At 36.9% G+C, this 12,547-nt stretch overlaps 2 long non-coding RNA genes across 2 annotated transcripts; both read right to left on the reverse strand.

Annotated features, from left to right (window-relative positions):
- Positions 1-4,338: 4,338 nt before the first annotated feature.
- Positions 4,339-4,867, reverse strand: LOC122010456. Its single transcript, XR_006119903.1, has 3 exons — positions 4,798-4,867; positions 4,485-4,577; positions 4,339-4,409 (listed from the first exon to the last, which is right to left on the reverse strand). It is a non-coding gene; the product is annotated as an uncharacterized LOC122010456 (long non-coding RNA).
- A 3,222-nt stretch (positions 4,868-8,089) lies between these two features.
- LOC122008823 lies at positions 8,090-11,235 on the reverse strand. The gene is made up of 4 exons (XR_006119384.1): positions 11,197-11,235; positions 11,080-11,116; positions 8,265-8,334; positions 8,090-8,117 (listed from the first exon to the last, which is right to left on the reverse strand). It is a non-coding gene; the product is annotated as an uncharacterized LOC122008823 (long non-coding RNA).
- Positions 11,236-12,547: the final 1,312 nt, after the last annotated feature.

The raw sequence follows: 12,547 nt of genomic DNA on the forward strand, positions 1-12,547 counted from the left end.
ACTTTCCGGTAGCCGAAGCCTACAAGTGCCGAGACACTTGTGCTTCGCTTCTACGGAAAAATTACTCATAAAAACTCTAAAAACTCAATTTTTACAGAAAATCACAGAAGGTATATTTTTCATAAAAATACAAACGAACTCGTACAAGTCTTTGCACGTGGCTCTGATACCACTGTTGGGTTCGTCGGACCGCGAAAACCGCTTTTTCGCGTCACGGAAACCCCGAGTCACCCAAAGCCGTAGATCAGTGCAAAGATTCGTAAACAAAAACTTTTTGAAAAACCTTTTTCTTGTACGAGTTTGTAAAACCTTAAATCTACACTAGATAAGGGTTATACCTTCGAAGCGTGCCTTTCGCTTATCCCGCTCGTCCAATGAGTTGCCGGATCTCTAGACTGTCAAGCACCGGTCCTCTAGAAGTATCCACACGGACACGTAGGTAGAGAAAGCCTCACACAAAGGTGTGCTAGCACCTAGGTGAGATTCGGCCAAGCAAGGAGGAGAGGAAGAGGGAGAGCTTGAGAGGAAGAAGGAGGAAGAAAAACCACACTTGAATGAAAATGAATTCACACCCATTCACCAAGTGGCCGACCACTTTCTTCTCTAGTGTAACTCCCCATTAAATGCAATTAATGTGAAGTTAATAAGAAAATGGCTTTGTAACTTCCATGAGGTGGCATCCATGATGATGTGGGATATCATCATTGGTCCACCTAATGCCAACTCACCAATGAGGTGGCAAAAGGTCAAGTCAAAATTGACCGTTGGTCTTCCTTCTCTAGTCAAGTCAAACTTGACTCAATCTCTACCATGGTTGATCTAATCCAACCATTTGATTCGAGCCAACTTAATATAATGAATCTAATTCATTAAATTAAATTGATTTAATAAGTCATAATCTAAATTAGACTCATTAAATACATGAATCAACTTGAGTCGAACTCAAGTTAACCCAATTAGGATTACTCTTAATCCAATTTGATTCATCAAATGAATCTAATCCTCTTGGTTCATCATATGAACCTAATCTCCATCTAATTGTCCTAAGTGTGTGACCCTATAGGTTCTTGTAACGTTGGCAATGCCCTAAACCCATTTAGGAGCATAAGTAATGAGCGGTATCTAGCAACACATCATTACTACCCAAGTTACAAGAATGTCGAGATCCGACATCACCTTGTGACTACCAATTGTGACTACTCACAAAATAATGACAAGTGTCCTTCTATCCTAGGCATCTAGATTGATCAATATGAGGCATAGACCGTGTCATCCTCTAATCAATCTAAATCTTGAACTCCAAGTAGACTCACTCGATCAAATGAGCTCAATATCTAATGTTGACTCATTTGGGCATGGCCATGCACTTAGTGGTCTCACTCTATCAAGAATACCGATGTCGCTCCCGTCATATGGGAGGGATAGATACCATCTACATCACTCACATCCCTCTACATAATTCGTTATATACCCAGTAATCGCCTTTATAGTCCACCCAGTTACGGGTGACGTTTGACAAAACCAAAGTACATAACTCCTTATGTAGGGATCCATGGTGACTTCAGGTCTAAGGACTAATAGTCATACTAATAGTCACATGAGAAAGTATATGACACTCATATAACGATCCATGATACTTTCTCATGGCGGGTCATTCAGTATACATTCTCTAATGCATACCCATGTGTCAGCTTGATATCTCTATATCCATGACTTGTGAGATCAAGTCATCGAGCTGACCTACATGCTAGTCTTATTGTATTAACATTGTCCCAGAATGCTAATACTCGACTAGGAATGATTTAGAGTAGTGTTCCCTATATCATCTCACTATCGATTCAACTAATCGATTGATATAGGTATGAATCTTCTACTCAAAGACGCTATTATATTTAGTTTATTTGGCACTAATATAAATAAGTATAATAACCAAACAAATGCCTTTATTAATATACAAGAATATGATATACATGAGTCCATACAATCATCAAATGATTGGCTCTAGGGCTCTAACTAACAGTCAATGCGACGAGACTAGCATGTAGATCAACTCGATGACTTGATCTCACAAGTCATGGATATGGAGATATTAAGTTGACACATGGGTATGCATTGGAGAATGTATACTGAATGACCCGCCATGAGAAAGTATCATGGATCGTTATATGAGTGTCATATACTTTCTCATGTGGCTATTAGTATGACTACTAGTCCTTGGACCTGAAGTCACCATGGTTCCCTACATAAGGAGTTACGTACTTTGGCTTCGTCAAACATCACCCGTAACTAGGTGGACTATAAAGGCGATTACTGGGTATGTAATGAATTATGCAGAGGGATGTGAGTGATGTAGATGAGATCTATCCCTCCTATATGACGGGAGTGACATCGATATTCTTGATAGAGTGAGACCACGAAGTGCATGGTCATGCCCAAATGAGTGAATATGAGATATTGAGCTCATTTGATTGAGTGAGTCTACTTGGAGTTCAAGATTTAGATTGATTAGAGGATGACACGGTCTATACCTCACATTGATCAATATAGATGTCAAGGATAGAAGGGCACTTGTCATATATTGTGAGGAGTCACAATTAGTAGTCATAAGGTGATGTTGGATCTCAACATTCTTGTAACTTAGGTAGTAATGATGTGTTGCTAGATACCGCTCATTACTTATGCTTCTAAATGGGTTTAGGAGCATTGCCAACGTATAGGGTCACACACAAAGGGCAATTAGATAGAGATTAGGTTCATTTGATGAACCTAAAGGATTAGGTTCATGTGATGAACCAAATTGGATTAAGAGTAATCCAAAGTAGGCTAATTGAGTTGGACTCAATTTGGTTCATGTATTAGATGAGTCTAATTTGGACTTAGACTCATTGAATTAATTTAATTCAATGAATAGAGATTCATTAAATTAAAATTGACTTGAACCAATGGTTAGATTATATCAACCAAGGGAGAGAAGTGGTCAAGTTTGACTTGACTTAAGTAAGAAGATGAAGAGTCAAGTTTTGACTTGACTTTGACTTGACCAATGCCTCATCATCAAGGCTTCTTCATTTGGTCAAGTTTGACTTGACCAAATACCACCTCATGGAGGAGATCAAGAGACTTGACTCTTGATATTCCATGGGGGTTTAGAAGCCAAAAAGTGGCCGACCACTTTCATTCATGTGAGAAGTTTCATTTTGTGTTTTGAAACCTCCATCTTCTTCCTCCAAGCTTTCTTCTCTCCCTCTCATCCTCCTTGCCATGACCATTAAAGGTGCTAGCACACCTTTTGTGTGGGTTTTCTCCATCTCTTGCTTGTGTGGATACACATAGAGGAGTATCTACTTTGATACTCTCGTGATCCGACGAACCTAGGACGAGCGGGATTACGCGAAGGGCTTCGCATCAAGGGTAAAGATCTTATCTTCTAGATCTAGGCTTAGGAAACTCGTACATGAAGTTTTTTTTTCGAAATTTATTTCTTCGCACGGATCCATGGTATGGGGGTTTCGGGGTCTTTGCAACGCAAAAAGTGGTTTTTGTGGCCCGAAAAACCCAACATTAAGTGGAATTGGAAGCTCCGCTTCCTCCTGTAAAACAACATCAACAAACACCTTTAAGTTGCCTTCCCCAAGTGGAGCATTGTGCAGCATAACATTTGGGCCTCCGTCGGATACTATCGTGCCATATGCCACCACATTCCCCTTATTCTTAAGAGCCAAATGACATTTTTTCCCCTGAACAATAAGATATTATGTTTTAATATCTAAAGCTAGTAAACAAATTTAATGTACCAAATATAATACAAAACCTCATTGAATGAACTGCCGCATTCAAAAACTTCCACATCATCTTCCAATCTTTGAACTACCATGTGTGATGACTTGTTAGATGCTACACGTTCAGAAACTTGATCACTTGTTTCTGGCATAAATCGAGCAAGAAGAGCCTTGAGTTTTTAAACTTCAGCTTTCAAACTCTTTGTTTCCTCCACTTGCTCTTTGAAGTTTTCAGCCAAAGCCTTTGACACTAACTCCCTCTTCTTCCTTGGAGTTTTGAAGTAGACTTGGGGCTTCACAAATCCCCCTACACCTCTAACCCTTCCATAATGTTCTTGGCTCCCTAATGCAGTAGTTAATACGTCATTGCTTCCAGAAGATATGAACTCTCCCCTCTTTTTCTTGTCCAACAAATCTTGCTAAAAATATGGAGGTAACATTAAATATCCAATGAAGACACTTTTTTCACTTATTATGAATGAACTTGAAATAAAACTAAAATAATACAATTTTTTCAACAACTTCAGCAGTCTCTGTATTTGTGATGTTTTCGGATTTGTCCTCGCGGGCCTTACGCCAAAGTAATGACCTATCAACTTCCTCATCCTCCCTGAATATTTTTCTCTGCCTCTACAATTCCAAAAAATGATCATTTAAAACATGACGTACTACATGAAAAGGATAATATAATGTTACATGGATTACCAATTCAGTCTCCAAGCCAATGTAACCCTTGCGAGACATTTTGTGATGATACTTGCAATGGCTCGTCCGTTCCTTTTGTTTTTCATGAGTGACCTATATCACGTAAAAAAAAGAAAATTTATAGAAGATTTGCTAGAATTTAAAAACAATGAATGGAGTATGATGAACTTATTATATATATTCCTACTGTACATGAACTTATTATATATATTCCTGCTGTACAGAACTTCATTTTGTTAATTAAATGCCCTAAATGTTTTAAATCTTGGTGCATATAATAATTTAAATATAATATGAAAAGATCATCAAGTACCTCCCAAGATGGATGTAGCCTCTCATCGACAAAAGCTTTCCAAATTGCAGATGGGATCTGATACTGCTCCGGTGGTGACCTCAGTCTTTCAGGATTATCTCTATATGGCCAGACAAACCTACTATTGAGTTTGTTTTTGAAGTCTCTCCATTTCTGGGTTGCTGAACTCATCACTGCCACCTCGCTTTGTGGTGCTAAGTCGAAGACATTCTGTAACACACAGCAATAATTGCTATCAGTTTGTATATTGAAAAAATCATAATGAAAAAAATATAAGCAATCTCATAAAGAAGTGTATTATTGGATTATACTTACCGAGATTTCTTCCCACACTTTCTGTTTCATGTTCTCTGGAACAGTGGGCCATGACTTTATGTTAATTGGCACCATGGATCTAATAACAGAGCCAATGAAAGATTATAGTGCCATCCCATTTTCATTGTACACAAGTCGTCCCATGTCATCATAATCAATCGTCGACTTTTTTCCCCATCTTGCAGCAGCAATAAGTCTGCACATTGATGTAGGCCCCCGAGTCTTCTTCTGCCCAGTAATAGAAGGTTCTTCTATTTCAGTCTCTCCTCGTAGCTCTGCAGTGGCTAACCCATCAGTATCTTGGTGTATTTCGGTGTCCTCAACTACACGTGGATCATCATATTTTGTTATTTTTCGTTGTTTTTTAGGACGCATTTTTCTTTTCCCTGCATATAGGAAAATAAATGATGAGAAAAAGGTATATAAAGTCTACAGTGACAATATAATAAAAGAAGACGTGATACAAATAATAACATTAACACATAAGAACAAGTAAAAATAATACTAGTAAAAACAATAAATATTAATGCAGATGACATAAAAGTGGAAAACATCATTTTTTCTTGTTTGTTACAAACACTACAACAAAAACCCTCATAGACATCGGTTTTCCACCGGTGTCTATTACATTTTCGACCGATATCTATGAAGCCGATGTAAAAGGTCTGCCATTTTAGACATCGGGTTAAAACCGGTGTAGTATCACTTAACGACACCGTTTCATCAACGGTGTAAAACCGATGTAATATTATATGTTAATAACACCAGTTTTGGCAGCGGTATACGACTGATGTAATATTAGTTAATAACACCGATTTTGCAGCGGTGGAAAACCGATGTAATATCTATATTTTTTAACAGCACAAATTTGATTTTCGAAACAATGAAAAATCGACAGTAACAAAAAAAAACACAAATATTCACAAATTACACAAATATTCTTCATTCAACAGTATCCATAAAATACACAAATATTCATAAATTATATAAATAATCTTCTTACAATAGTATCCATAAAATACACAAACATTCTTTTTACATCAAAAGCTAATAGATATCAGAATCAAGGTAGAACATTCTTTTAACAACACATCAAGGTAGAACCGTACTTTAAATGTAATCTAGCATGCATTCAGCCCAGTCGAACTGCACTTCATCAATTTCAACTCTGGAGTACTTGAGATTTGTAAACTGTAAAAACACATAAATAATATATTAGTAAAGATGCAATTTTGAAAGCTGGAAATGGTAAAGATGTAATTTTGATTTATTTATTTTTTTTCCAAATATCTGCTCTAGCTCTAACGAGGCCAGTCTAGTTTTTCTGATCTCTATCCTTCTAACACTTCAAATCAAGCATTTTGAAAGCTTTTCAATCTGGTTTTGCAATGAGAACTACCAATAAACTAAATTTGGAATGCAAAATATCTAAACCAAAGAAAGTCTCTTTCTAATTGATACTTGCAAAAAAGATAATCTACAATACTTTATACAAAGTTAATTCATGATCAGGACCCAATAATCCACCATATGTCAAATAACTAAAACAAATGTGTACATGTATCAAATAAAATAGAATACTAAGTTTTTAAAGGCTGCTGTGGAATACTATTGTTCATAATGCTTAATTCATTGAAGGATAATTGCGTGCATATATGACACTTAGTATATGCTGCTTAGAATATAACATAGATAATTTGCTCCTTCTTATTAAAGTGTAGAGATTGATAAGAACCGACAGCATCATACAACAAATTACTAGGCATGATAATGGTTGAATTCAAAAATCATGGAAGGACCAAGAGCATCATATAACAAATCAGTGTCCCTGAATTCTATTGAACTATTAATCATAGACGAGCACATAGCTGCCAAAATTGAAATAGAGAAGTTCAAAGACTACATAGAAACACATCAAGCACCAGGGGAGAAGCATAGCAACAGCAAGATCTGATATAATGAGGGAAAAGCTAAGAGACGTTCATAATCAATCAAAATCAAATATGAGTTTGTATCAATTATGATACTGAAGCAATGTTGGAAAATGTAACAAATTATCTTTAGGGCTTATATGCAAAATGGAAGATATTGTATTATTACCATTGCTGGAAGTGAATCCTTGTGGCCAACTCCAAAATTTTCAATTATATCTTTCATATATCGCATGATATAAAAACCACATTGCTCCGCATCCGGTTGTTGAGGAGCCTATGTTAGAAAAGAAATATTGGAATAACTCCTTCGAGGATAGTGAAACAGTTGCTAATCAAAAGGATCAGACATACCTTGACAACTTCTCATGTTGGTTGTTTTTTCCCTTTCCTTCCCACCTCCGCATTATACAATTTCAAGGCCCTTCATGCATATAACCCGTGGGAATTGTATTACCACATCAAAATACATCCATGTTTCAACAAAGGTAAGAAAAGAAGCCAAAAAACTTACATGTTGACAACATATTTCCAATCTTGATCATGAATACGGTGACCAAGAGGATCTAACAAAAAATTAATCTCCATCTCAACATTGATGATAGTCAAAATCCAGTGAAAACTACACAAAGAAATATAATTAGTGTATGCATCCTGCATGTTCTCAAAATATGCAAGTGAGAGTGATATATAATGTTCTCCAGTGCCATCTATGTCAAACTCCAAATGGATGCAGGACCGGTCCGAAGCTGAAGTATGAAGCTCTCGTCTTACAGCCACATTAGCCCTTGAAGATACACAAGTTGTGTTAGATATGCTTTTCATAGACTGGAAAATCCTAACCAGTACTGTTTTTAAATTGTCTTTGTAAAGAGCATCTCTACCTGCATGGATGTTGTATGTCATGAATAGCATGGCCATTTGCAAAACTCAAACTTTTGTCCAGATATGGAACTTCTTCAGGCTTTTGACAAATACAACTCGGTATTCAGGAATGGCAGCTGTATAAGGAGTGCACCTGTCTCATTTTCAACCTGTAGTAACTTATCCAACTCTGGCCAAAGAAGCTCCCTCCTGAAAGTACAGTTGATATTTCATATTCCACAAAGGAGTAATGAGATAATGATAGGCAAAAGAGAAAAAAAATAGAAAACTGAAAAATAGCAGTAGCCGACATTGAAATTTGGATGGCATGCATAAAAGTTTGCTGATACTACATACCATGCAGAGAAGTCATCCTCAATACCCTGATCATCATCTCCCAACCCCACTTGGACAATGTGCTTGGCGCCTATGCAGAAGAAAAAAAAAGATAGAAGAATATCCAAGTAAGAATGTGTTGGAGTGTATACTGAAAGTCTAAGCTTTTGTAAACATTTATGTTAAATAAAGAAACACATTTGGTCAATTTATCTACATTTGTTTGTAGTTGTTCAATTAATTTATATTGTAGATAACATAGTATGTGGTGTCACATATAGAAGATGATGTTATCAGTATCTTATAAATTATAAACAGTAGCTCACGACCAAAATGGAAAGGAACAAACCATTGGAAGGTCGTAGTGTAATTAGGAATTAGTTTATCTTGACTATATAATTACACTAGTACACTTAGAGTGTATTGAGTAGGACCATTTGAGGTCGTTTCTTTTATACTGACTTTATAAAGAAACAAAGACCTTGGTTATTATGGAAGTGTGTGCTCTTAATCCTAATATAATAACAAGCACATATATTTGATATTTATTTCTTTAATTTATCAATGGGTGAGATTTAGTTCGATAAATCAATAAGCCCGATAAGTTGGGAAATGGTATCACTTATAGTGTGTGTTGTTGATTATAGAAGGAAACTGTGTCCTAGAGATACTAGGTTGATAATGTCCTCAAGAGGAGCTCATAAAGATTATCATGTTAAACCCTGCAGGTGGACTTAGTCCAACATGATGATAAGGTTGAGTGGTACTACTCTTGGACTAAGATATTAATTAAATGAGTTGTCAGTAACTCACTTGATTAGTGGACATTCGATATCTTAAACACAGGGAAAATAACACACTCATAATAAGGAGCCCAAAAATATAATTTGGGATTGGTGCGGTAGTTCAATAATAGTTCTCTAGTGGAATGAATTATTATTGATAAAATTAAGTTGTGTGTTCGGGGCGAACGCGGGATGCTTAATTTTATCGGGAGACCAAAACCAATTCCTCCTCTCGGTCCCTATCGTAGCCTCTTATTTATAGAGTACTATACCCACCTATACCCACTTTCTATACCCACCTAATAGGGGCCGGCCAAGCTAGCTTGGGAACCAAGCTAGGGCCGGCCTAAGCATAAATTGGTGTGGCCGGCCCTAGCTTGAACCCAAGCTAGAGGGGCCGGCCATATTAAATTAAAAGGGATTTTAATTTTAATTTTTTATTATGTGGAAGATATAATTTATTAAAGAGAATTAAAATTAAAATATCTCTCTTGTAAAAGATCTACAAAAGATTAAAGAAAGAGATTAAATCTCTTTCCTTATTTGTAGATTGGTGAGATATTTTATTTTCTCTTTAAAAATTATTCACATGTTGTTAAATTAAAATTATAGAAATTTCCTTTTATCAACCATGAAGAGATTTTTGAAGAGAAATTTTATTTTTAAAATTTCCGGAAACAAATTAGGAAGTTTTAATTTGTTGATTAAAACTTGTCTAATTTATTTTTTTGATGTGGCCGGCCAATATAGTTTAATTGGGGAAATTTTATTTTATTTTTCTCAATTAAATCATATCAAAGAAATTAAGGAAATTTTATTGTAATTAAATTTCCTAATTTGCCTAGGCCAAGGAATATAAAAGAAGGGGTGGGGGTGCCTTCATGAGGACAATCTCTATTATTCTCCCTCTTCTATTCCTTGGTGTGGCCGGTCAACATCCTCTCCCTCTCTTCCTCTTTGTGGTGGCCGAAACATCCCTCTTACTTGGAGTTCTTGTGGCGGCCGGATACTACTTGGAGAAGAAGAAGAAGAAGGAAAGAAAGCTTGCATCTCTTGGAGCTTGGTTGGTGTTTTTCTTCTTCCTTGGTGAAGCTCTCTAGTTTTGGCCGAACCTAGCTAGGAGGAGAAGAAGGTGGTTGGTGGTTTCTCATCTTGGAATATCGTTGCCCACACAACGACCGAGGTTAGAAAAGGAATACGGTAGAAGATCAAGAGCTCTTTCTAGAAGGTATAACTAGTAGTTTTTCCTTTTCCGCATCATACTAGTTATTTATGGAAATAATACCAAATACAAGAGACTTACGATTCTAGTATTTCGAATATGTTTTTCGATGTTGTGTTCTTTTGCTTTATTTTTCCTTGTGATTTGATTGTTCTATTCGGTTAACCTAAAGTTATTTTAGGAAATTAAATATTAGCTTTCCATAAAAGGTTTTGTCTAGTCGGTGGTGGTTGCTCCCATATCCAAGAAGGTCGTGTGCCTCACCACGTCAGTACTGGGAACCAATTATGGAAATTAATATTTAATGGAATTAATAACTTAAGGTGATTTGGGTCGAACGTGTTAAGTTCCGCAGGAGACCCAAGTCAAAACCTAAAAGAACAAATAGATTATGTTTTGGATCAAACGTGTTAAGTTCCACAGGCGATCCAAAATTTAATTTAAAAGAACACATGATAGCTAGGAAAAGGTTCAGACCTTTGTACAAAATTTTTGTACAGTGGAACCTCTAGGTTTTCCGAGTAGCAACCAATAGAATGATGCTTAAATTCATTAAACACATCTACAAACTTGCACATGACTACTACATTACAGTTGTATGTATGAAACTCACAGATAACATGACTACTCAACTGTTTCATAGTAACTCCTCATACCATGTTGACTTTACAAGTTTTTAGAGTAACAATTAGTCTACAAAACAAGTTAAATTCTCTAGAAAGATTAAATGCATGAACTTTGAGCTTGCAACTGAAGATAGGATTTAAAATCTGCTTTAGGAGCATATGTGACTTAGTCAAATCACAAACTAAATAAATCGACTATATACCTTGCTCATGAAGCAGTTCATCGACCACCACAGCAACCTTTGCAAGGACACAATACAAAAATATATCAGCCAAGCAATTCCCACAAAAAGAATACTGACAATTTCATCATACGAAACCTTATTAAAATGTTCATATTTCTGATTGCCCAAACTAAACACCAATTTGAAGATTTTCCAACCAGGTTCCTCTCTCTTTCCCCTATAAAAACTAATAATCAGCAATCGATCAAGGCAAAAGGATTATTGGTAGAATAGATTAACTAAATGTGCATGCTTCCAGAACCTCTGTAAACCATTTGTAGAACCGAGCAGCATTATCAGTTGGCTCGCCATCTCCATACCTAAAGAAAACAAAGGGATCAGCTCGAACTTTGAGGAAACTGATCGTTTATAAAAATAAAAAATTCTTGGCTTTCAACTTATGTAGCTAAGAAGAACAAAGCCAAGCTTTCCTTTTTCAGGTTCTCCTCGTACTCATCATCCTCAGTAGCATATTCGTCCTATAATTGAGGAAACTAACTACAGATCAGTCAATTAATCAGTAGTATTTCCAATTATCTGAAACATAAGGAAGATGATCTTACGATATCCACGAGTTTAAATATGGCATTAGGGTACCGTGCTTTTGCCTCCTCAGCCAGCGCCTACATGGGGGGAAAAAATGTAAGATCATGGGAGAAAAATTCAAAAAATGAACTACTCGGATAAAAACCCTAACCTTCGCGAACCCCTCAACCGTCCTGGTCTGCGTCCCGAAGAAGACGGTGACCTTCTTCTTCCCTTGGTCCTCCTCTGTATCCATCTGGGTCTTCACCACTAGCGGCTTCGGCGGCTCGGTGGGCTTCGTTCCGCTCGATCGCCAGACGAAGAAGATTGCCACGCAACCGACGAGCACAGCGATGACGATGCTCAGGACGACGATCAGCAGCCGGTTCTCCACGAATGCATCCCCGGTGCCGGAATCGAGCCCATATCCGTTGGAGAGGGAGGCGACGACGGTCGACAAGAGATCGAGCGACGACGCCTTCTCGGAACCTATCTGCATCTTGGCGGATCGAGCGGAGAATCGGAAGCACAGATCTCCGATCTCTGTTTCTGTCTACTTCGATTTGGGAGAACGAAGGAGGTAGAGATTGGGTCGGCGATGGGAGGGGAGGAGAAGATAGAGGCGGAGAAGGTGAGTCACCCGAAGACGACTCTCTGTCTCTGCCTCCCGTGGACGAAAATGCTAACTACATAAATTCGATTACCACCTGTTTTTTCTTCTTTTTTTATAAAGAAATGCTAACTACATAAATCAGTGAGTAATTTTCATTTGGTTCTTCAGAATCCACCTACTTGTTTTATTTTTTTTTCTTTTTTAGTTTAGAATATTATATTTTCATCCTTTGCAATGTATACAAATAAATAAAATAAAATAAAACATTATTTTTTCCTCCATCAACACTAGACATCAAGCAAAGTTTAC

Source organism: Zingiber officinale, chromosome 8A (genome assembly GCF_018446385.1).
Source record: "Zingiber officinale cultivar Zhangliang chromosome 8A, Zo_v1.1, whole genome shotgun sequence".
Lineage (NCBI taxonomy): Eukaryota > Viridiplantae > Streptophyta > Magnoliopsida > Zingiberales > Zingiberaceae > Zingiber > Zingiber officinale.